At 42.9% G+C, this 25122-nt stretch overlaps 1 pseudogene; it reads right to left on the reverse strand.

Annotated features, from left to right (window-relative positions):
* Positions 1–263: 263 nt before the first annotated feature.
* LOC124234158 (butyrophilin subfamily 2 member A2-like) lies at positions 264–23828 on the reverse strand (annotated as a pseudogene).
* Between the last annotated feature and the right edge of the window lie 1294 nt (positions 23829–25122).

Consider the following 25122-nt stretch of genomic DNA (forward strand, 5'->3'; position numbering starts at 1 on the left):
TCATTATATGACTTAAAACCTTATTTGCTCTACTTCTTTTCCATTACATTTGAAGTCTTTCACCTGAGATGAGACCCTGCCCCATGGATACAAGCAAATGAGTTACTAAAGCAATAGCCTAATGAGGGAGAGATGGGGCTGGGGCCTAAAGAGGGAGTCGAGGTGGCCTCTGGAGGAAGTTCCCTTATGTGACTGGAGGGAAGAAAGGTCCATTTTCCTCGATGGGGTGCTGTGCTGTGATAGTAGAGATGGCCAGAGCTTCTCTACTTGGCTCTGAGGCCAGGGAATTCGTTCTGCTGGCTGCGGTGGGTCCCTGCCCTGTGAAGGATCAGGCCGCCCTCAGGCACCATGACCCCCTCGGTCCCTGTGAATGCTGGGCAGATGAAGAGGGGCCTGTCATCAGACCCCAGCCTGAAGAATGGTCTCAGGAGCCCAGAGAAGAGCAAAAGGGCACAGGTCTATATGTGCGAACTATTCCTTATATTATAGAAGGAGATATCTCTAACTTCATAGTCCAGGAAGATGTCCATCTGGCGAAGTCACTCTGTCAGGAGGAGAATCTTCTCAAGAGAGGATAGGGCCCAGTTATGGCTTCTAAACATCTCCAAAGGTCCAGAAGCCATTCTGAGGCTTCCCCTTTCCTCTCAACACACTGTCTCTACAAACTCCCACCACCCACACCATCAGGTTTCGATCTCCACTTCCCAGTAATGTCTCCCCGAGGAGAAGCTCTCCAGGCCCAGGACAAAAGGCTAACAGTTGAATCTCTCTGGATTGTCAGACATAACTCTGCCTGGAGGGGCCCTGTGTCATGCATCTCTGGTCCTCTGACAGGAAGAGCTCAGGATGAGCAGTATCTGGGTCCTGGATCACATCAGCTGCAGAGGAAGACTCAGGTTTAGGCTTGGGGGTCTCAGGAGATTGTGCAATTCCTGGTCTCCAGAGAGTTCCCAGAAAGCTGATGGGAGATCCCATGTGACAGCCTTTTCCATGAAGGCCCCTTGATCCTGGGTCGCAGGCAGCTCACAGCCTGAGAATGACTGAGGTTGAACTTGTCTCTTGAGTGACAGGAGAGTTACTTCAGGGAAAGTATAATTGGTGCTCTAGGAAATGTTGAAAAGTTTAGAAAATGAAGTGAAATTAACGGCTCCCACTTTCTCTCAACATTCTCAGATCTGCCCCCTTTTCTATTCAAGACATAAGATCTCTGGGACTCTCTGGAGTTAGAAACTTTCCCACTTGGCATAAATCAACAAAGAGGCACTATCCCTCTCCCTGTGAAGCAATTAAGGCCAATTTCTCCCTGCAAAGGGTCCCTTCATTGGTCCTCTGTGTTCTACTAGTTTAACCAGATGATAAGTGATTCAAATGACTAACAAGGGCACCTTTCAAAGGGAAAAAAGGAGGATAAAAAATTCAAATGTCAACCTGTTGCCTGAGAGGTACGTGTGGCAAAAGGGAGAGGAAACTATTTCCATCCAGTTTTGCTTTAACAACATGGGTCTGAGTCTGCAGCTGTGACCCCTCTGGATGTAGGAAATGCTTCAGACCCTGACATTATGCAGACTCTTCCATCTGCAGTCATTATTACTTAGTCAATCTACATTTCCATTGTGTTAAAATGACTTTCTCCTTTCCCCAAGTTGATATGTCTGACCGTGACAATTTTGAAATTGAAAAGAGGAAGGAGGAAAGGTCCCAGTGCCATGGTATCTGGTAAAGCCTGGATTCTTTGGTGCTTTTGAGCAGACGGTGACAAATCATAAAATGCAGAGTGCTCATTAGCACCAGGCAAGTGGATTCTCTGCTCTCCTACTTGCCCACCTCCCCTCCCCTCACAGGCTACACACAGAGCATCAGTGTTGTCTTGGAGCAGGAGGCATTTCTGGCACCTGTCTGCACCCATGAGACAGGCTTGGGGGAGCTTATTGCCTTTCTCACACATGGCTCTTCGACTGTGCAGTCTGTACCATCTCCTAGGTTATAAATAGTTAAGCCAGTATAGTCTTCTTTCAAATTAATCCAGGATCCACAGAGCAAGAACTACTACACTGTAACCTTTGGAAAGCTCCACTATGTATGATAGACCTCTGTAATCATGGATTAAATTTTTCTCAAAAATATACTGTGGTGGGAACTAAGCCATAGAGTTTATTGAAAGCTGTGGGGATTCCCTGACAGAAGAGCTGTGATCCAGCACTGGGTGGGATACTGACAGTGAGAGGAGCCCAGTCCTCTGCATTCCTCCAGCCAGCTTTGGGACCCCTCGTTCATCTCCTCTAATGTGTCCTGTTGGCTGGCTAGTGAGGAGGAAGCTCAGGATCTAAGAGATTGTCAGAGGTGCTCACCAGCATGTGAGAGGGTTGTTCTCCATCCTACACTGGACAGACAGAGAGGTGAGCTTCATGAGATAATGGCTAACCAAGCAGAAGACAAATAGTGCCCGGAGTAGTTCAGGACATACTAAATGTATGCAATTCCTCTTGAAGTTGCTCTGAAATAGTAAACAGAAACAAATGAATGTCCTCAATACAGGAACTAAGAGAATTTGAGTTGGTAATATACGGCAGACTGGTTCTTTCTGTGAACACCACTGTCACCCCTCCCCCTTGCCCAGGGAATTGTTAAGATACCAGAAATGAAATAAGATCAGGGAGCTGGAGATTATTAGAGCAGACTTAGGTTTGCTTTTGTTCAACAATATAGTGCATCATGTACCAGGTGAATGGATGCAACACCTGCAGAATGGAAGCAAACTCTGAGGATTAATTCCTAGGACATGAGAGTCCCAAGCCCTTGCTGCTGCCTCTATTCATTTCCTCTCTGTTTCCCAGGCCTCTGGCTGTCAGAGCTGTGTCCTTTGGGTGTCAGTGAACTGCCCTTTTAACAGCGACAGGAACCTACTCTTTCAACATGACAGTGAACCTACTCTTTTACTTTTATGTGACATCCTTTCTCTTTTTCACATGTTCTTTTCACAGTTCCTTCTGTGCAATTTCTTTCATTTCATTTTCTAACTCTTCTTACCCTGAGAGAAGTTCTTTTTCCCTGTGGAATTTCTTGATAAGACAGATGCTCCAAGCAATGAAGAACAGAGTAGGCATGACGACAGCCAGGGACACCATCCAGGGAGATGTGCGGGAGTAAATGATTCTGAAAGGGTAGACAGAAAAGTCCCATTTAGTGAGAAAAAGGAGACCTGGGATGAGAGCTCCCCTCAGGACTCATAACTAAAGAGCTCCCCAAGGTCCCTGGCCTCCTGGCTTCTCTCTCAGAAACCCCAGAGAGAGAAAGAGTCACCCTACAGTGACTGCCAGGGCTGGGGGCCCAGGAGATAAGAAGCAGAAACACCTGGAGTCACCATGAGAAGGACCAGGGTGAATAAAAATAACCAGCCATCGTGAATCACCATGGTCATCATCCTTGGTCAAGCAACCCACCCTTCTTACCTACAATATTACAATGCCCTCCTCCTGCTTCTGCCCATACCATCTGCAGTCTGTCCTCGGTATAGCAGCCTAAGTGAGATTATATTATTACTAGCTCAAAATCCTGCAATGTTTCCTATCTCACTCAGACTAAAATCCAAAGTCCATTTGTGGCCTACATTGCCCCATATGATCTGGACCTACTACCTCTCTGAATTCATCTCCTCCAACTTTCCCTGCACTCAATCCATTTCAGCCACACCTCTGTCTTGGGGTTCTTTGAAACTGCCATACATGTTCCTGCCTCAGGTCCTTTGCGTATGCTATGCCTACTACCTGGCTTGCTCAGTCCTCACATATCTGCATGGTTCATGGCTCACTTGCCCAACAGCCACCTTTTCCATCAAGTCTTTCCTGACCTTTCTGTTTACCATTACAACTTCCTCATGCCCTAGCAGTCATTATCACCACCACAATTAATTTTTTCTACAGTACTTATTACCATCTGATATAATCCACAGTTTGACTAATGATTTCACCCCTTGTTTAATTACTTCATTTATCACCTTCTACTGCTCTTGAATTTGAGTCCCATGAGGGTAGGGTTCTTTGTGTATTTTCTTCTGTGATTTATCTTAAGTTTATAGAACTGTTCTTGAAACCTTCCTGAACATATGTGATGCTTGTTGAGTATTTGTTGAATGAATTTATGAAAGTCTGTAGATAGAGAATTTCTCTGCTCTGTCCCTTGGGAAATGCCATGGGCAGGAAGGGAGGCTTCAGCAGGCGGCACCTCTGGGTGTAGACTCCCGCTCATACAACTCTCCATGTTTATGATTTTTCTAAATGTATAAAAATTACTGCAGGATGAGGACCATATCAGAGAAAAAATTATCAGATTTACCCTCAAAGAAGCTCCTACTAATGTAATTTAAGACGATTTGATTTTCCCCTTGTGACAAGGGAAGAGGCCTCAGCTCAGCTGTAGCCTCCAGCCCTTCAGGGTTCCGGACCCTTCCACCCCACACCCCTACCTCCCCATCCCCACTCCAGCCTCCAATCTATCTGTTGGGGATCCTGCCTCCCTCCACACAATGAGCCTGCAGAGGGCAAGGAACTAACCTGGAATGAAAATCACAGTTTCCTTCTTCTGACCAAGCAGGGTGTCGCTGATGGAGCAGGACACGTTCCTCACAGAGCAGTCCCTGATGCTCACAGCCATGGAGACCATGAAGAGGCTGTCTGCATCCACAGTGTAAGCCTCCTCCAAAGTGAGCATGATCTCACCATAGGGGTCCCTCAAAACTGCTCGGGGGTCTGGGTACCACACTACAGATGTGAACTCCAACCAACCAGATGCCTCCATCCTTGTGGACCTTCATTTCAATGAGGGGCATAGAGCTCAGGCCTAAGGAGAGAGACCAGGACCCAGATAAAAAGATAATGGTGTCTTAGCCAAAGTGTCTTAGAAGATCAGCTCTTAATGGTGAGAGCTAAGGGAAGGAGGTAGAGAGCCAGTGACCAGTGTCCAAAGAAAGTGATTACGCCTATTCTATACATTCCTGCAGTACCCCTTCTGTGAAGGGAGGAGGGGAGGATAGAAAAGAGGGAGGGACAGTGAAAGGAAGGGAGAAGACAAGAAGGAGCAAAGGAAGGAATGAGAGACTGAAGAAAACCTTGACAATGGAGAACACCAGGAGACCAATATGACAAATAAATTACAAGATCTCTAAGGAGAAAGGATTACACTGTACTTCTCTTTATGTTCCACTTACAGATTCCAGCACAGTACCAAGCATCTGCCGCCTAATAAATGATTGTTGATTGATTCCTTCAGCTAGAGATATTAGTGTTCTCACTTCTGTGTCAGTCTGTCCACTCTGACCTGAAACAAGCAGTTTGAGAATTTCACTCTCAGCCCTGGGAGGGCTTCTCAATAGCATCAGCTGTCTGAAGCTCTAGGTTAACACGATAAAGACAGAAACCTGTCAGACTGGCAGATTCTTAAGAAACTTTTTGACCTCAAGAGACTGTTCTGTCTCTCCTGGTTTAGGGCTTCACGTTACCACAGCTATCTGATAATCATAAAGGGCTACTGGTTTTTAGGGGAACTGACAGAGCTGGCATGCAAAGCCAGCACTTACGCCAATTCAGAGAGGTTTACCTCCCAGGGGCTCAGTTAATTATGTGATTTTCTTATAGTCTCTTGGCAATATTCACCTGTTAGAAAGATCCGGATGATCCTGGGATCTTCAAGACAACAATATCACCTCTGCAACATCAGCAGGACACCATCAAAAATCCTAAGAATCCAGATTCTTCATAGCTTATTCCATCTTTAAAAGAATCTTCAGTAAAGAAATATTAGGTGTGAGAGAGCTGCAAGTGCATGGTCCCGGGAGGCTCTGTCCCTTTAGCCGTATGTCCAGCCATCATCCAAACTGCGTTTAAGTAATTCCCTTGCTAAGCCTATCCAACAAATTATACTAAAGACAAAATTAAAGCAATCACTTAAGTCTTAGTGCTTCTTGATCAATTTGATTTTTTCCAAGCAGAAAAAAAAAGACTAGTTGCAAAATTGAAAGGCTCACACAGAAACTTGGAAGTGGATAAGACTCAAAATAATGTGGCAAGTTGGAAAGAAATTCTACAAAATGTTCCATGGGATTCGATAATGGCAAGCATGAGATAACAGGCTTAAGGACAAAACCAGCCAGCCTGCTAACCAAACAAAAACAATAAACAAACAAGCAATTCTACACAACTCAATTCAGAGTGAGGCAGGCCAGACCAGGGTCCTGTTACAAGGAAAGAGTGGAGGGTTCCTGCCACACACACACCCACACTGTCAGCTCTGCCTTGTTGCTGCAAATAGTCAGGACACCAGGTTGAGAAAAACTCCTCTAACAATGCTGTGTATTAATCAGATACAAGGTTGCCCTTCTGAGCAACAAAGATGGGGTCTCAAACCAGTTATGATCTGAAGACCCCTGGGAAGGTCGCACTGTCCCCAAACCTCACTTCCACTGGTCTGATGGACTGAAATGCCATTGATTTTCATCTGTCTTCAAGGCTTTTCCAGTCTTCCAATGTTTCTTTTAAAGTGTAATACACTGACTCTGAGAGTGAAGTCATACTTTAAAGACATTATTAATGAACTTCTAGAAATCCTAGGTTAAAGGCCACTTCTCTTTTGTAGCCTTGACCCAATCCTCTTGGCTGAATTATCACTCTTTTTCTCTGTGGGGCCAACAGGTTTAGTAGTTGATCATACTTTCATAAAATCATCTATTTATACTTGAGTCATTCTCACTACAATCAGTATTTGGGGAAAGGGAAAAAAGGCCAAATTAATATTTGTCAAGAAGTGAGATGTCCACATGTTGTCATTTGCTGGGCAGTCCTTGTTTATTCCAGTTGTCCCGGCGCAATTGTTGACAGTGCCTCCCCTCACTCTCCAAAGCATAGAGTAGGAAGGATAAAGTACACAGTTCTCCATCAAGAAGCCACATGCCAGGCTCTGTGCTGGATGGGATTTCTTATCGGGTCCTCTCAGTCAGCCCCAGAGGTGTGCAACTCACTCTCTCAGTTCATTCTGGTTTGGCTCAGTTGCCATCTTTTCAGTGAAGCTTTCCAGACCATTCTGTTCATAGTTAGATTATCTCCATGCCCCCAGCTCTGTCAACCCCTCCCTGCTTTCTTTTATCTCCAGGACTCATCACCATCTGATATAAATACGGTTCAAGTAATTACTTCATTTATTACTCTCTGCACCCTCTAGAATGGGAGCCCCAGGAGGGCAGGGATCTTCCTGGGTTTTGTTCTCTGATTTGTCCTCAGTTTCTAGAATACTGACTTGAACAAAGGAGATGCTTGTTAAATATTTGTTAAATGAGTTTATGAATGTCTGTGATGAGAAGAAGCCCAAGGATAGTTTTCCTGCTCTGAAATTTTGATTCCAGGAATTTTTTTTTTCACTCATTCATTTAATACCTATTTATGAAGTACCCACTAGGGGCCAAGCAATTTGCTAGGTTCTGGAGGGACAGTGATGAATATCTGCTGGTGTGAGTCAGATGCTGACTGGTTTTGGTTGTGATTTGGACTATGAAGCTTTAAAAGAATGTCCAGTGACAAAAGCCTGAAGAGTGCTCCTTAGAGCTGTCCACCGACATTTTCATTTCCCCTGGGTGCACAGTTAGGACTGTATTTCCCTCTCCTATACAGTGAGGCACAACCCGCTGACTGGCTTTGGTCAATGAAATATGAGTATAAGTAATGTGAGCACCTCACACGCAGGAGCTTTAGGAGCCAGTGAGTGATTTGTGGGCTCTTTCCTTCTGTGAAGGTGACCACACAGCTCCAGGTCCCTGAGGGAGGTCTGTATGAAGATGAGCCCACCAGACTCACAGAGGACGCGTTTCATGTGTTAGAAATAGACCTTTGTTATGTTAACCTACTGAGATTTGAGGGCTGTTTCTTACAGAGGATAACCTAGCTTATCCTGACTAATGCACACCTCAAAGATGATTAAAACATGGACAGATCAGAGGCCCATGGGCAAAGGTTAAATAAACAGACCTCAGGTGTAGATTATAGAATAGCTCAGGCATGATGACCTCTTACAGCTCATGGAGCAGATTCATGTCTTCATTCAATTAATATTTCTGGAGCAACTATTATGCTCCAGGTTCTGTTCTAAAGATGTGGATACAGCAGAGGCAAAACAGAGAGAAATCCTTTATGAATGTTACATTGTAGTAGAAGAAAAACAATAATCAGGATAAATAAGGAAAATGCATCTTATGTAAGCAGGTTATATATACTGAGGATAAAAGAAGGGAAGTGAGGTGAAAAGGGTCAAGGATGCTGTTTGATTCTCACAGTCATGGAAAACCACTGACTACAGACAAGGAATGAATTGAAATCATATGGGAAAAACTTGTCGTTGGACCTGAAGAAAAATTTGAGGAATATCATATACTATTGGTGAGAGTGTGCATTGGTATAAATACTTTGAAAAACAAACTTCTAGTATCTATTAAGCATGAAAATAAGTATTTCTCACTACACATCACTTCCACTCCTAGGAACAATGTTTCAGTTGGGGATTTTGAGAAGGGGCATATTATGGACTGAATTGTTTCCCCATAAATTTCCTGTTGAAGCCCTACCCTCCAGTACCACAGAATGGGACTGTAATTGAGATAGGGCCTTTCAGGAGGTAATTGAGTTAAAATGAGGCTGTTAGAATGGGCCCTAATCCAATCTGACTGGAGTCCTTGTAAGAAGAGGAGATTAGGACACACAGAGAGACACCAGGAATGTGTACACATGGAGAAAAGGCCATGAGAAGACACAGAGGGAGGACCATTTGAGGACATGGCAAGAAGGTGGCCATCTGTGAGCTCAGGAGAGAAGCCTCACAGGAAACAAAACCTGCTGACAGCTTGATCTTGGACTTCCAGCCTCCAGAATGTGAGAAAATAAATTTCTGTTGTTTATGCCACTCAGTGTGTGGTATTTTGTTCTGGCGGCCCTAGAAAACTAACACAAGTAAGGAATAGGCAGTGTTCTCTGTGCTGATGTGAGTAGTGGTTATATAGATTATCGTTCATAATAATTCAGTAATCTCTACATTAACATCTTATGAGCTTTTCTGTGTGTGTTACATTTCACAAGAAAAATGCCTAGATTCTAAAACATGTTACTGATGAATGCCCTCAGAGAGCCTCAAGAAGTAAACATAAGAAGGATCTGTAGAGATTCAACATTCTCCCTGTGCAAGGCTACTGCTGAGTTCTGTGTGTGCTTCTCAAGAGGTGATGCCCACACCTTAGCAGGGCAAACCCACATATTTGGCCCTTGGGCAGGAGGAAACCACCCTCCCTGTGTAGTGGGGATTCTAGGAAGATATCTGCTGGTCTGTGATGGACATGAGGTTAGGAGAGAAAGTTTCCCCAAGAGTAAAACTGTGAAAAAGCAGTGTAACAAAATAAAATGACACACCTGCCATCCACGGGCACATCATGGCCTCATCTTAGGATTTGCCTTCTTGGAAATAACAGTGGTAGATGGTGTTTTCGTGGGCTGTGATGTTGTGGATGATCAGCACCACGCTCCCCTTGCTGATCTCTTCTTTCACAAAGGTTGTCCTTCCTTGGTTCTCCTCCATCTGTGCCTCTGTCCTCTCTCGCCCACCGTTATACACAAGCACTGCGGGCAGAACTGAGACTGGAACCACCGCACCTCCATGTCCTCAGCATTTTTCTCAAGTGACAGATGACAGCATAATGTGCTGTTTCCTCGCACCATGGCCAGGATTGGATCAGCTGGCCCCATGACAGTAACCTGGTCTGTTCAACAAAGGGTAGAATCAGACAGGGGCACCAGCCATCACATATCTAAGGCAGGAAAAGAAGTGCATATTCCAGGGCACAGACAGATTCTTTTTCCATTTCTAATATATTCTTTCAGTCATATTCTTTCTAAGGCCACAGGGGCTTCCTGGGCTGAGAACTCTGGGGGTCAGCAGCCATGACTTCTTAGCAGCAATAGATACCTAATAGGAGTGTCTCCTAAGGCTGCTAATGCTCCCTGAACAAACATTGAGAAGCATACACTGACGCTGTGCTCACAGAGGTTTCCTTCCATTCCCCAATCTAGCAGAGCCCAGAGTGTAGCATAAACTTGAGCTGTCCAATATTGTGGCCACTAGCTAGTCCCAATAGAAATGTTCTGAAATGTAAAACACACACACACAATTTTGAAAATTTAGAATAAAAAATATTAAATATCTCAGTGTTAATATTTTTAATTAATTAAAATTTAAATAATACTATTTTAGTCATTTGAGGTTCAATAAAATGCATTGTTGGGGCTGGCCCAGTAGCACAGCAGTTAAGTTCACACGTTCTGCTTCGGTGGCTCTGGGTTCACCAGTTTGGATCCCAGGTGCGGACCTATGCATGGCTTGGCAAGCCATGCTGTGGCAGCATCCCACATATAAAGTGGAGGAAGATGGGCATGGATGTTAGCTCAGGGCCAGTCTTCATTAGCAAAAAGAGGAGGATTGGCAGTAGATGTAAGCTCAGGGATAATCTTCCTCAAGGAAAAAAAAAGAAAAGAAAAGAAAATATGTTATTAAAATTTATTTCAGAGCTGGCCAGGTGGCTCAGTGGTTAAGTGTGCACGTTCCAGCTTCAGCTGCCTGGGGTTCACCAGTTCGAATCTCAGGTGTGGACATGGCACCACTTGGCAAGCCATACTGTGGTAGGCGTCCCACATATAAAATAGAGGATGATGGGCATGGATGTTAGCTCAGGCCCGTCTTCCTCAGCAAAAAGAGGAGGATTGGCAGGTGATACCTCAGGGCTACTCTTCCTCAAAAAAGAAAAAAAAGATTGTTGTCTGTTTATTTTTTAGTTTTGTAAATGTAGGTACTAAAATACTTAAAATTGTGTATGCAGCTGGGCAGTGTGGCTCTCATTGCATTTCCATGGGACCACTGGTATAAATTCAATGAGCACGGGCAGAAGGAAAGGATGAGTGAACACAGCTGCAGCACTTCTTCAGACTGCAGTGTTTTGCAAACCGAAGTGTCGATTTTCCTTTCTGAGAAGCTGATAGGAGCTGGTGGCGTGGACCCTACCGAAGACCAGTGCAAACAAGCTGAGGAGGAGGCTCCCATTTCACTCAGAGTAGATGCTGAAGTCCTCACAATGGCCCACATGGCTCTCCAGGACCTGCACCTCTCACTTCATCTCCCCTACTCTCCCTGTCTGCTCCAGCCACTCTGCGTTTCTTGCCGGTATTTGAACAGGCAGGGAAAGAGGACTTCAGCCCTGACTCTTTCTTCTACCTGGAATTCTCTGACCCCAGTATCCACAGGCTCACTCCCTCATCTCCTTCAAGTCTTTCCTCTAAAGTCCATCTCTCCTTGAGACCTTCTCTGATCACAGGATTATGGCAAACTTCTCTCATCCCCCTGAGCCTGCTCTCTTTTGCCCATTGAATTTTCACCATTTAACATATCATGTGTTCACCCTCTGTCTCCACCTGCTCAAATGGAAGCTCCACAAAGCAAGGGTATTGGTCTCTTTTGTTTACTGATACGTAATGAGCTGGTAAAACAGTGTGTGGTTCATATGGAACCCCCAGTGAATATTTGTTAAATGAGTGAATGGATGAGGGGTAACATATTAACTAATAAATATTAGACTTTTAAATTGATTTAGCTGATCAGATTAACAGGTTGCCATCTGGCAAGATGGGAGGTGGAGAGTTATGAAGAAAAGTGTCTGCCTCTGTAGTGACCTGCTATTTTAGTCTGACTCAGAGAGCAGAGCCCAGCCTCCTCTGCTCCTACTGGAACTTGTCCATACTAATGTATTTATTCCAACTTTCCAAAGAAGTGGTTCCAAGGAGCAAGCGTGTCCTAGATATGCATGTAAGAGTGTTACAACTTGGTATGCTTCAGTGCACTCTTTTCATAATTGTTTTTTTGGGGGAGAAACATCCCTAGGAAGGAAATTATTCACTTACTGCCTTCCTTTCCCCAGGTGTTCACCAATGCTCCTTGGCAGATGGCCTCTGGGCTCACCAGCAATGGATAATTTCCCTGGTCTTAGTCTTTCCACTAGCAGAGAAGTGTCTTTCAGAGGCAGAGATGTGATAGCTGGCACTTATGAACAAGGGGCAAATATGTCAAGTAGGGAGCACATACAGCCTAACAAAGCTCATGCCTCTACACAATGCTGAGCTTCTCTAAGCTCAGAGGCAGGGCCCCTGCAACTCCACATTCCCAGCCCAGTGCTCCCAACTGTATCTTGGCTCAGAAAAACATCTCCACCATCTTTTTAGGTATGGTCTGTGGCATCACTGTTTACCTTTGTGATAGGGGAAGTGTGGGGCTGTTGCCAGCTGGCAAGGCTTGATTCAAGCTGGAGTTCATGCTTGGCTTCCATCCTAACCACCCAAGATTTGGTTATATCCCTAGATAGTGGAGGGCCTGAGAGCAGGCCTAGGTGGATTACTCAGAGACAGGACCGAGATCTCGGGACCTAGCCCCTCCCTTCTTCCTTGGTCCTCTCCCATTATGTATCCTCTCCTTCCCTGAAGACATCATGTGGGATGGGTTGGGAACAAATGACTGGATGGTGTGCACATCTCTGGAGCAACCCTGTGGACTCCTCTAAGCCCCAACCCATACCCATCACCAACTTCTAATCACATCCCCATCAGACTCTGCTTAAGATCCAGGCAGACTCCCTGGTGGAGGCTCTGGAGTCAGAGGCTGAACATACCACTTCTTAATCACAAGACCAGTGAATGGGAGAGCTATGAATAAGACCAGGTCTCACCCATCTTATCATTCGTTCATTCAGCAAACATTTACTAAACGCACATTATGTACCACACCCACTCTGTGTCAGGTGTAGGGACAAAAAGGGTGTGGAAACTAGGTAATGGCACTAGGATTCACAAACTGTGTAAAAACAGCCATTTGACAAACCTATTTGAACTTCAGTCACTCATGAAACAATGTGAAATATGACCTGTGGAATGTGCAGAATTAGCCCAGCAGTTCCACTTTGAGATCTGGGTCAGCAAAGCACTTGCATGAGTCCAGAGAGAAGTACGTATAAGGATGACACTGCAGCATTATTTTTAAAAGTAAAAAAGCGATCAAGAACCTGACCATTGGAGACTGGTTAGTTAAATAATGGCTCATACCTATGAAGGAATTCAATGAGGTAGTTAAGACCAACTTATAATCACTAACCCAGATAATCAAGATATATTGAGTGAATAAAAAGCACATTGCAGAACAATACTAATGATTCTATTAAAAAATAAACAAAGCTATAAATTTGTATACATGTGTTTATGTCATTGCCTTAAAAAACGTCTGAAAGGATACATGCTACACTGAGAGTTGGGGACAAAGTGAAAAATACTTTTGTCCTTTGTACCCTATACTTTGAAAATTATGTGAATGTTTTAAATTTTAAGTTTTCGTGTATAACTTAACAATTAATAATTATTACAAGTAATTACAGTGCCTGCAATGTATTAGTTGTTCAGAAAATACCAACTCCTCCAAAACAGACCAGCATGAGGCCCCAGTCATAGTGCCTGCAAGTCCGGGAACTACCAGGGGACAAGGGAGCAGAAGTCTATGCAGTTGGCGCTCCTTCGGACCCTTTCCTGACACCTGGACACAACCTCAGACAAACTATTGCCTTTCACTGCACCCGCTCCTCTTCAAACTCTTCTTCGCTAGTACAGCGAGGACAGTAGTCTTATTATAATCGGTACAACTTCCCTGCTGTCCTCCAAGTGGGGAATATGTTTACACTTATTTCTTAGGGTATTTCTTGTTTTTTGTTCCTGATTATGGTAAATTTTAAAATAGGGAAAAATATATAATTTAAATAATCTGTAATGGTAATGATAAACTTCACTTTACAAGAATGTAAATATTTCTGGAAGTATTTTGGCAGTATATATATACCAAATACCTCAGAAATGTTCCATCGTTTGACCCAGAAATTCCACTTATACAAATTACTCTTAAAGAAAAGCAATCAGATGTTAACACAAACAGTTCTGTTTAAGGCTGTTGAACACAGTAAAATCTACAATAGCATACTGTATACACAATTTAGATATCCAAGGTGAATCCAATTTTGTTACAATTATAAACTAAGCTCTTTATTAAAAACGTGATTCCTAATGACTGTATGATAAGCCCTCTATGATTAGACAATGCGTTGTTTATTCATGCTCCAACTGCTGTATATGTATATGTATATTGTATATTGTATATGGAGGTTGGTTCAGATCTTTCTATGTTATAAATAATTCTGTAATGAACATGTTTACATATAAGTTTTTGAGGCACATTTTTTTTTTTAGAGTGTCTTAGGATACGTTCCCAGACATGACCAGGAGAGACTGAGTCCTTTGCTCTCTTCTGACCAGAGTAAGTTCTTAAGAATATGCAGTTGGCAAGTTTCTTCATTCAGGTTGTCTCCTTTCTACCAAATTTCCTGGTGCAGGTCCTTGCCTTTTGCACTGCCACCTGCCCCCTCACCACACACACAAGCACCAAATCACTTTCTCTGGGTGAGGACTTCCCTGTACGCACTCTTAGCTTTGTAGCCTCCCTCTTTCCAGGGCCTTGGCCCTGGCTTTTACCCATTTCCCCCACTTACCCCTTGGCATTCCCATCTGAAAATCACAGCCCATGGAATGAAGGTAATCAATAGTTCTCCATTATAGTTAACAGTCTGCTCTGGAGGAAAGAGAAAAGAAAGAAAAGCTGCTCCTTGTGAGAAACAGAAACAGAGTCCCTCTTTGGAAGAATTCGTTTTCTGATTGGCTCAGAAGAGGGTTCCTTATCAGTTGCTGGACAGAAACCAACGCGGAAGGTAGAAGGAAAACTGAAACTGTATTGGATTGTACAAAAGAAGAAAGATTACAGCCCTAATTTCCACACTGTTTGTGTTTACCTAGTTGAATCATTGTATGTTTGTGTATATCAGTATTTCATTGTATACACTTGTTTTATGTCTTTTATATCTCAATAGTTTTATCAGCAGAACTAATCAGAAAAATTAGGAGATTTTAAAGAGTGAAGGGAGGAAGAGATGCATTAATTACAACATTTCTGTGGTCATTTGCTAATGCCTGTGTGCACGTAGGTGGACACATGGAGGAGGACATCTTTTACAACAGAGCCAAATGGAAGTACGAACAGAAAGAAAACCAGATCCACTCTACTGTTTCAGCACCTCTGAAACTCAAGTCTCAGATCCATGAGCAAATCATATAATTTTCTGGTTTCCATAGTCAGTGCTGCCAGTGAATGATGAGCATGTCTTACATTTTCAGAGCATTCTTATTTGGAGTGTTGCTGAGCAGCTTCACCCATCCACCCTCTGTGCCTTATTTGTGCTACATTTGTATTTTCACATGTATTTGTTTCTCCTCTGCCTGCAGAATTCTATATTCTCTGAGGTTAGTCTCTGAATAGGCTGAGAAGGCTGTTTCTGTAAGGTGTCTTTGGGAATAACTGATTCTACCTGTGGCCCAGGGCTTCCCAAGATACTTTATTGTCATCTTGAGACAGTGATTAAAGCTTCTAGGGCTTGAAGTGAATTTGGCTAATGGAACTTGATTAAATTCCAGCAGTTTGAATTTAGGCTTTGTGGTAGACATGGCTGGTGGTTGTACAGTATTTATTCCCAGGTTCTTCTTATTAATCAAACCCATTTTGGGGGAGTACTGCAGTGTGCCCATCCCCCTTATAGAATAGGGGAGACCAAAGGACTAAGTTTGAGGCCATGATTTGTAAGTGGAAGTTGTCGCGTTGTGTTTCTCGAGAGAGGTCTATATTCTTCCCACTTCCTTCGTCTTTTTGCCTCTAAAACTTGGTCCTTGGAGCTGGAGTGCAGCGACCATCTGGTTAACAAGAGGCGACCTTGAGAACAGAGGCGACATGCTGAGATAGCAGAGAATAAAGACAGAAAGAGGCTGGGGCATGGATGCACCTCTGAGCTGCCAGACCAGCTCTGGACTGCTGCCTTCTGAATTCCTTTTACTGGAAAGGAAAATAAAGCTTTGTTTTGTTGAAGCCAGTGGTATTTCCGGTGTCTGTTATCAGCAGCAAAATGGAATTTTTCCCTCCCTACACCCCACTATCAACAGTTTATCATGAAACTTTTCAAGCATAGAGCAAAGATGAAAGCCTTTTCCAATGAACACCAAATACACCTACTATCTAGATTTTACAGTGCGAATTTTATGACACTTGCTTTATTATAGTCTGTCCTTATGTTCATCCCCCATCCATCCTCATTTTTTATTTAAATTCTTATTTATTTATTTGATGCCTTTTACAGTAAGTTGCAAACATCAATACACTTTCACCTGGATACTTCAGTACACCTGTCATGTAGAAGAAGAGATTTCTGAAATGCTTGAGGCACCAATGCTCTGTTTGAATTACAAACATAGGAGTACTTTATAGTTATATGTTCTAAAGTGAACAGTGGGATATGTTTATCTGGGTATCTCTAGCTCCTAAATGCCTATCCATCCTCATTGACCGTCTGGCCCCAGGCACCTGGCCCCTCCCAGTAAGAGTCAGGCTCCCTCCGGAGACTGTGTAAGCAGGAGACTCCAGGACTGCCTCTCAGGAACAGCTTGAGACAGGGACAAGCACTGCCTCAGGCATCCCGTGTCCATTCCCTGGCATCTGCTGAGAGAAGTGCTCTCTCCTCCGCTGGTACCACAAGAAGGGAATAGATGTTCCGGAGGACCTGTAGGATGTACGGCCCCACAAATCACTTGAAGAAAAGCAGGCATAAAATCACCTTTGAAGGAAGCTGAAGAGAGGCATGGGGTTGAGTTCAGAGACAAAACAAAATAGGAGAGTGGGCATTCCATTACAGCGGGGTAAGAATGTAAAAATTAGCTCAGAATGTTACAATCTGCCCTGCCAGTCATCAGGTTGGGATAACAGACATGTTTGATAAAGTCAACTACATAGCTAACAGAAATAATATTTCTCCCAAGATCATGCTGCAGCTGCAAAGGGAAAAAACAACCCCCTGCTCTGAGTGCTTCCTGCTTTCTCACTCACTGTGAAACTTTCTTTTAAAAATTCAGTCTACATTCATTCTTTTGCAAGTGGCTGTCCAGTTTTCCAAATGCCATTTATTGAAGAGACTTTCCTTCCCTTCTGCACTGAATGGTCTTGGACCCTTTTCGAAGACTAGCTATCCATTATCTTACACCATACACAAAAATTAACTCAGAAAGGATTAAAGCCTTAAATGTAACACCTGAAACCATAAAATTTCTACAAGAAAACATGGACAGTATTCTCTTTGACTTCGGTCTTAGCGGTATCTTTTCAAATATCATGTCTACTCAGGCAAAGGAAACAAAAGAAAAAATAAACAAGTAAGACTACATCAGACTAAAAAGCTTCTGCAGGGCAAAGGAAATCATCAACAAAATGAAAAGACAGCCCACTGATTGGGAGAAAATATTTGCAAATCATATATCCAACAAGGAGTTAATTTCCAAAACAGGTAAAGAACTCACACAACTCAACAACAACAAAAAATTAACAACCTGATCAAAAAATGAGCAGAAGATATGAACAGATATTTTTCATTTTTCCAAAGAAAATACATAGATGACCAACATGCAAATGAAAAGATGTTCTATATCACTAATTTTAGGGAAATTCGAATCAAAACTACAGTGAGATATCACCTCACACCTATCAGAATGGCTAGAAAAGCAAGAAACAGCACAGGTTGGAGAAGATGTGGAGAAAAGGGAACCCTCATACACAATTGGTCAGAATGCAAAGTCACACAACCAGTAAGGGAGAACAATATGGAGATTTCTCAAAAAATTAAAAATAGAAATAACATATGATCCTGCCATTTAACTATTAGATATTTATCCAAAGAACATGAAATCAATAATCAAAAAAGATTTGTGCACCGCTGTGTTCATCACAGCGTTACTCACAATTGCCGAGGCATGAAGGCAACTCAAGTGCCCATCACTGGATGAATGGATAAAGAACACATGTATACAATCAATGGAATACTACACAGTCATAAGAAAAAGACAAAATGGTGCCATTTGTGAAACTGTGGATGGACTTTAAGGATATTATGCTAGGTGAAATAAGTCAGACAGAAAGACAAATACCATATGATTACACTTGTATATGGAGGATAAACAAACAAACTCATAGATAAGAAGAACCGATTAGTGATTACCAGAGAAATGGTGGTGGAGGGGAAAACGGGTTATGGGGCATGTATATAAGGTGATGAATAAAAACTGGACTATTGGTGGTAAAGACAGTGCAGCCTATACATAAATTGAAATATCATAATGTACACCTAAAATACATCCAAAGTTATAAGCAAATATGACCTCAATAAAACAATTGAAAAGTAAAAATTAAAAAAAATAAAAACTCAGAGTCTGTCAAAAGCTTTGCTGCTGGAAATCATACCAGTAAGAATGAACCATTCCATCCATGTTTGGAGGATCCAAGTTACTTTGACCCAGAAGAGCAGCCTTGATTTCCAGCCTAGATGCTGAACTTCAGATACGGGGGTTCTGGGTACAACATTTTGTATCTCTTAACTTTGTGGTTTCCAAGGAAATAGGGCCCTGGGTTGAATGCTCATCCAGATCTTTACATGAAGCTCTGAGAGATAAATGTATATGAAACAGGGCAGTAAAAATTCATTAATTCAACAAATTTTTTTTGAAAACCTACCATCTAGTAGGTATCAGCGTTGAACTTAGAGTTGCTGAGAAGAGACGGCATAATGGATTAGGTTAACCGTAGACTCTGAAGCCTGGTTGCCTGGGTGAGCTCTACTAGCTGTGTGATCTTGGGCCACTTACTTGTCCTCTCTTTGCCTTAACTTTCTTATCTGTAAAATAAGGGAAATAATAGTGTCTGCCTTTTTGGGTTGCTGTTGTTAGGATGAAATGAGATAATTCAGGCAATTTTCTTACACCAGTGTTTCATAAAGAATAAACCACAAAAGGGGCTGGCCCCGTGGCCGAGTGGTTAAGTTCGCGCACTCCACTGCAGGCGACCCAGTGTTTCGTTGGTTCGAATCCTGGGCGCGGACATGGCACTGCTCATCAAACCATGCTGAGGCAGCATCCCACATGCCACAACTAGAAGGATTCACAACGAAGAATATACAACTATGTACTGGGGGGCTTTGGGGAGAAAAAAGAAAAAAATAAAATCTTAAAAAAAAAAGAATAAACCACAAAAATGTATGTGAAATAAAAAGTAGATTTGATTCTCCTTCTCAGAGTTGATAGGTTGGAATTTCCCCTTGAGAAGAGGGAGATGACTGCAAGTGATACTGAAGGAATGCAAAACTGAAGGATCCCATAGCATTTTGTACAAATCTCTCACATCACTGTACTGTTATTACTTGTTTCATATGTCTCTCGGCTAGACTTGGAGCTGAGAAAGCAGAGACTGTGTGTTCATCACTGCATTCTCACTGTCTAATGCAGTCAGTCCCTGGCTCTCAAGTGGTGCTTAACGTTTGTAGAATGAAGGAATGGAGAAGGTCTTTGTGGAGAGCCTGCAGCCATCCCTCTCTGCCAGCCTGAAGCCCCAGGGGATGCCACAGGGGACTAGTTGGCCAGGGCTTTTCAGCCAGCTGTGTAGGATCCCTGATCTGATCAATACCCATCTTTAACACACTTTCCCAGAATCTCATAGCTTGGAAGAATCAGATGAGAGAAACTTTTGATAAAAATAACAAGTAATAGGATATATTGTAGTATATGAGGAAGCCGTTGGTTGTAAAGCTGATTGGCCTAACTTTATTTTCTTTTCCAAAAGGGCCTGACATGGCTGTTGAGCATGCATTGTATATCTGCTTTGAGCATTTCCAATGTCCCAAAGGCAAGAACAAATGCCCTTAAGGTAAGGGTGCAACTATCCCCCCATTAGCCTTTCCTTAAGGATAAAGATCTCTCTGCAGACTAGGAATTGATTGCTGCACTCACCTGTGACTGCCCAGCTCACCTGTGACCACCCAGCTGAAGACAACAAACTTGCTTTCTGCTGTCCATGGAGACAGCAGACCCTACTACACGCTATGTCTGTCAATCACTGTGCCGACAAGGCAATCTCATGACTATTTTAAAAGGGACATTTCAGTCATGTGTGATACATGCTCTTTGATGGTATATAAACACTCTGTACACTCCCACTTCTTTGGAGTTCTCTGTTCCTTTGTGGAAGGACTCTCCCAGGCTACATGATCCTCACATTTGGCTTAGAATAAACCCAGCCCAGTTTTCACTTATAGATTGGTTATGGATTATTTGTGTTGACACTTTTATGTGTACACCAAACAGTAGACCCTGTCCTCTGGGGGACACAGCAAGAACATTTCCCAGCCTCCCTTGGGTACCGAGGAGAAGAGTTGGCCCCTTCCAGGCCTGGCCCATGAGAAATCTTCTGCACAGTATTTCCACCCCTTTTTCCCCATCTGCTGGCTGAATATAGAGGATAGTGAGGCCCTGAAAATCTGTGTGAAGCAGAGCTCACCTCCCTATACGATCTGTCCTGAAGTCTGAAGAGATAGAGAAATATAGTTTTATTATGTTTATCTACTGAGATGTTGGGGTTGTTTGTTACAACAGTTAGTCTACCCTGACCAATACAGGCCATTACTGAAAGTCAACTCGCTTCACAGTTTGTTTCTGTGGACAGTTTTCCTATGTGCTAGATACTGAGGACTCACAGATGGTAACATAAGGTCCCTGCCAAGTAAAGAAGCAAATATCACTTCAAAGAGAAAATCTATAAAATCCTGTCAGTTCTTCCATCTAAAAGCCCTCAAATTTATGTTTTGTTCTCTATTTTATATATTTCAGAGAATCCTTTATAGTTGATTCCTTCCCTCTTAAGTATACTTATGCACGTCTGTTTCCAAAGCTTAAACTGTCTCCTTGGTGGTTCATCTGGAGCCCACACCACAGAACCAAACAACTCTTTCCTGGATCACAGCTTCTCTTCCTGGCCGAGCAGTAAAACCAACCTACCCCTCACTATGTCTCTGATTCTTTATTTGTTTTTCATAAAAGTTCAGCACTCACTTTCATTTGTCAAATCCAATCGTCAACTGTCAGTTCCCACCTTCTTCAAACTCTCAGCCACATTTGACATAAGCATTACCTCCTCCTTGATATATTTTCTTTCCTCTGATTCTGGGACACACACCCTCCAGCAATATTCTTCTTATTCTACTGGTTACTTTTCTCAATCTCCTTTGCTGGATCTTCCCTTTCCCAATCTCTGAATGTGCTTTGAGCTTCTGTTCTTTTCTCTCTGAACACTCTCCCTAAGGAATCTTATCCAATCAGATAATTTTAAATTCCACAGGTGCACACATGACTCCCAAGTTTCCATCATCCAGGCATTCCAGGCTCATACATCCAAATGCCTACTTGACTCCACTCCAAAAGAAAGCTTTTAATTTCATCCTATAAATTCCCTATCAATTTACCCAGTTGCTTGAGCTGAAAATCTAAGCAGGACCTATGAAATGGACTTATCAGTAACTTTTTTCAACTCTTCCTTCAAAACATATCTCAAATCCAACAACCACTTTTCACCATCTTCATCAAAGCCACCATGATATCTTGCCTGGATTCCCACTGTACCCTTCTAATTGAATTACTTCTTTCCCATCTTGTCTCTCTACACTCTATTCTCAACACAGCTGGTGTCAAAGTTATCTTAAAAACCATAAATCAAATGATGTCGTTCTGAAGCTCAGAAGTCCACAGTGGTTTCCCATCACACTTAAAATAAACCCAAAGACTTCACCATAGTCTGTAAGATGTTTCATGATACAACCCAGCTTATCTCTTGCACTACATCTCCTGTCATCTCTAGACCCACTCACACTGCCCCTTCCAGGTACATGGGCCTCCTGTAAGTTCCTCATACACTCTAGAACTTTCCCAACTTGGGACCTTTTATCTGCCCCCCACTCTTTCTGGAATGGGGGAAGTCCTGTGTCTTAATATCTTGATTCCTTTCTATCCATTGTGTCTTGTCTTAAATGTCATCTTCTGAGAAGGATGTTCCCTGACCTCCCTCCTCTATTAAGTCCATCTCCTTTATTCTCTATTCCTGCACCGACTTAATTTCCTTTATGGTCTAGCAAATGAAAAGCACTTAGTTAATACATATTGCATAAGTGAGGCCAGAACAAGAGAGAAATGATACAGTACAAAGAGTTATCGGGTGTAGAGCAATGCAAGGAGAGTAAACGATGAAGTTGAGGGCAACTTAGAAAGAAGATCTGAAAGGATTGGCTAGCCGATTAAAATGGAATGATAAAGAAAGAGGAATCCTGGGTGATTGAAGTTCTTCCTTGTGCAGTAGACAATGGTGTCATTAATACAAATACCAGAGAAGCAGAGAGTGTAAGAGTGTTTTGGATGGGTTGGGAGAATTTTGAATTTAAATTTGTCTGAGTTGCCATGAGACAATCCAGATAGACAAATTTTAGGGTGCTGGTGGAAGTGGAGCTTGGGAAAGAAGTCAAGATAAGAATGCAGGAGTATCCACATGCAGATTTTCCAGGGAGGATGTGTAAAGGGACAAATGGACCCAGGACCACCTGGGGAACACTCACACTTAGGAGGTAGACGTGGAAGAAGAGTCAGCGTCTCTTAAGTCAGAATTAATCATTTGTGTGACCTTGAACAGGTTACTTGAAATCACTGGGCTTTCTTCATGCTAAGCATAAGGGTTCAGAGTAGATTGATTCCAACACTACCTAATATGAGCAGAGGAGTGTGGGACCAGACTTCCTGGGTTTATGTCCTAATGTCACCCCTTCCTGGATGTATTATTTGAGCAAGGTTTTTACTGTCTTTGTAGATTAATTTCCTCTGTTGTAAATGGATATAATAATAGCACCTACCTCTTATGGCTGTTGTGAGGGTCAATAAATAGGAGAATATATGTAAAGAACTCAGACTATGCCTGGCACATGGTAGTAGCTGCTCAATAAAAGTTACCTATTTAAAAAGACAAGGTACAAGGTTATATTGTCCCTCCTTTGTAGGGTCCTCAATGAGGGAACCAATATGAAGTGGTGCCTCTGCCCTGAGGAGACAGGCATGTAGGTATAGAGAGGTCCCAGGTCTGCTCTAAGATGCACAGAACCTACTGAGACTGAATGTCATTTGAATGGAGACTTTCTAGTTGTACCCTTAGGCCTATAGTGCTGAAAGTGTTGAGAAGTAGAAAAATCCAAGAGAGAGTGGGGTGGGAGGACTTTAAGAATGTAAAAAGAAAAGGTCTAAATTTGGAAATGAAAAGACACAGGTGCTGAACTGGGATGGGGCGAAACTTGGCCAAGGTGCCGTGTGGATCTTCCTGGGTCACCATCCATGGCCCACGCAGCTACGCCACTATTTAGAACTGTAAGATGGAGAAAGAACACGAAGATCTTTTCTGATGGAGTCCGGATCCTTAGACCATAGAAATGACATAGTGACTCACCAGCATAGGACTGGGCTTTTCTCCAATCTAAAACAGAAAAATGAGAGGTGAGAGCTCCATGGCTAGAGCCAGATAATTTTTGGCCTTTTCTGTGCCCAAGCTACCTTTCCTTCCCCTCCTTGGTGCCCTCTTCAGTCATCTCCAGCAAATTCCTGGATACCTTTCACCATGTTCCTCACAAGGGTGTGTCCAGGTCGAGGGAGGCCAGAGGAAATAGACTCTTCTATTTCCCCTTCTTGGTCCCTGAGCACAGGCTTGGACTCCACTGGGAGCTCCTTACTCATCTCTTCTCCTTCCTTAAAATATATGACTTTGTTACTCAGTATCTGAAAGGCACCAGCATGTGCAAACTCATGTCAAGTCTGCCATTGTGTGAGACACAATCCTGGATGCAGAAAAGAACTATGGAGGATTCACCAATCTCTTCACAGTGATCTTGGTCCATTCACTCACCTGGTTAGGGACTTGATCCCATCTTCTTAATCTTTTCCAAGACCTAGTGCAGTGTCCTGCATGCAGTGTGTAGCCAACTCCCAAAGGGACCCAAATGTCTCTTTGACTTAATTAGCCTCAGCAGGAAGCATCTATTTCTCATGGTTAATATGTCACTTCTTGAGGCCATTAGAAACTCCCAGGAACATAAATTTGTTTTATAGCTTTACCTGGGGAGGGGCTTTTGTGTTGCAGGCCCTATGGCTTATTGTCTACTAGCCCACAGTTTCTGTCTCTATCTCCATATGTTATCCATGACTCATTAGGCATAAAACCAAAAGTCGGTTAACTAACTAATCAGTGTCTCTATTTCTTCATCTCTAGGAGGGAATAACACAAACATTTGCTTCTTAAGTCATCTGGGGACAACTTAGAACAGTACCCATGCATGTTAATGCTCTGTGAATGTCATTGTCCTCCATTTTGAAAGGTTCATTCACGACCCCTGCACTGTTAACTCCCAAGTCTACTTTCCCAGGAGACAGCGTCATCAGGAGCCTGGTGTTGGATTGGGGTCTTTGTCCAAAAGTGAAGAAGAGCCTCCGAAATTTTGACATGAGAATATGTGTACATCGAAAATCACAGTAGGTCAGGTGTAGGGGCAGATGGGAGGCAGGGGCATCATTTACATTTTATTCTCTGTTATGATGCCTCCTGGGATTGCACAATGTAGCAAGTCCTTATTGGAGAGCCAGATAGGAGGAAGCAGGGAGATCAAGGAGAAGCTGCTGTAACACTCCAGGCAAGAAATGATGAAGACTTGAAGCAAGGCCCTGGATTTGGGGTCAGAAAAGAGAGTAGTGGATTTATTTACTACTAATAATCATAGCTAATACTTATATAGAACCTACTATGAGCTTGGCATTTTGCTTAGGGTTTTACATCTATTAACAACAGTGAGAGGTAGATATTCTTACTTCCCACATTTTATGCATGAGGAAGCTGAGGTTCAGGGAGGTTAAATAACTCACCCAAGGTCACACAAGTGGTTACTGGCTGAGCTGGGAATTGAGTCCAGGCAGTTTTGCCCCAGAGTCTGTGCTCTAAGCACTAAGCACTGTTTTGAAGGAAGTGCCAACAGCAGGA

The sequence above is a fragment of the Equus quagga genome, unplaced genomic scaffold (genome assembly GCF_021613505.1).
Source record: "Equus quagga isolate Etosha38 unplaced genomic scaffold, UCLA_HA_Equagga_1.0 72115_RagTag, whole genome shotgun sequence".
Classification (NCBI taxonomy): Eukaryota; Metazoa; Chordata; class Mammalia; order Perissodactyla; family Equidae; genus Equus; species Equus quagga.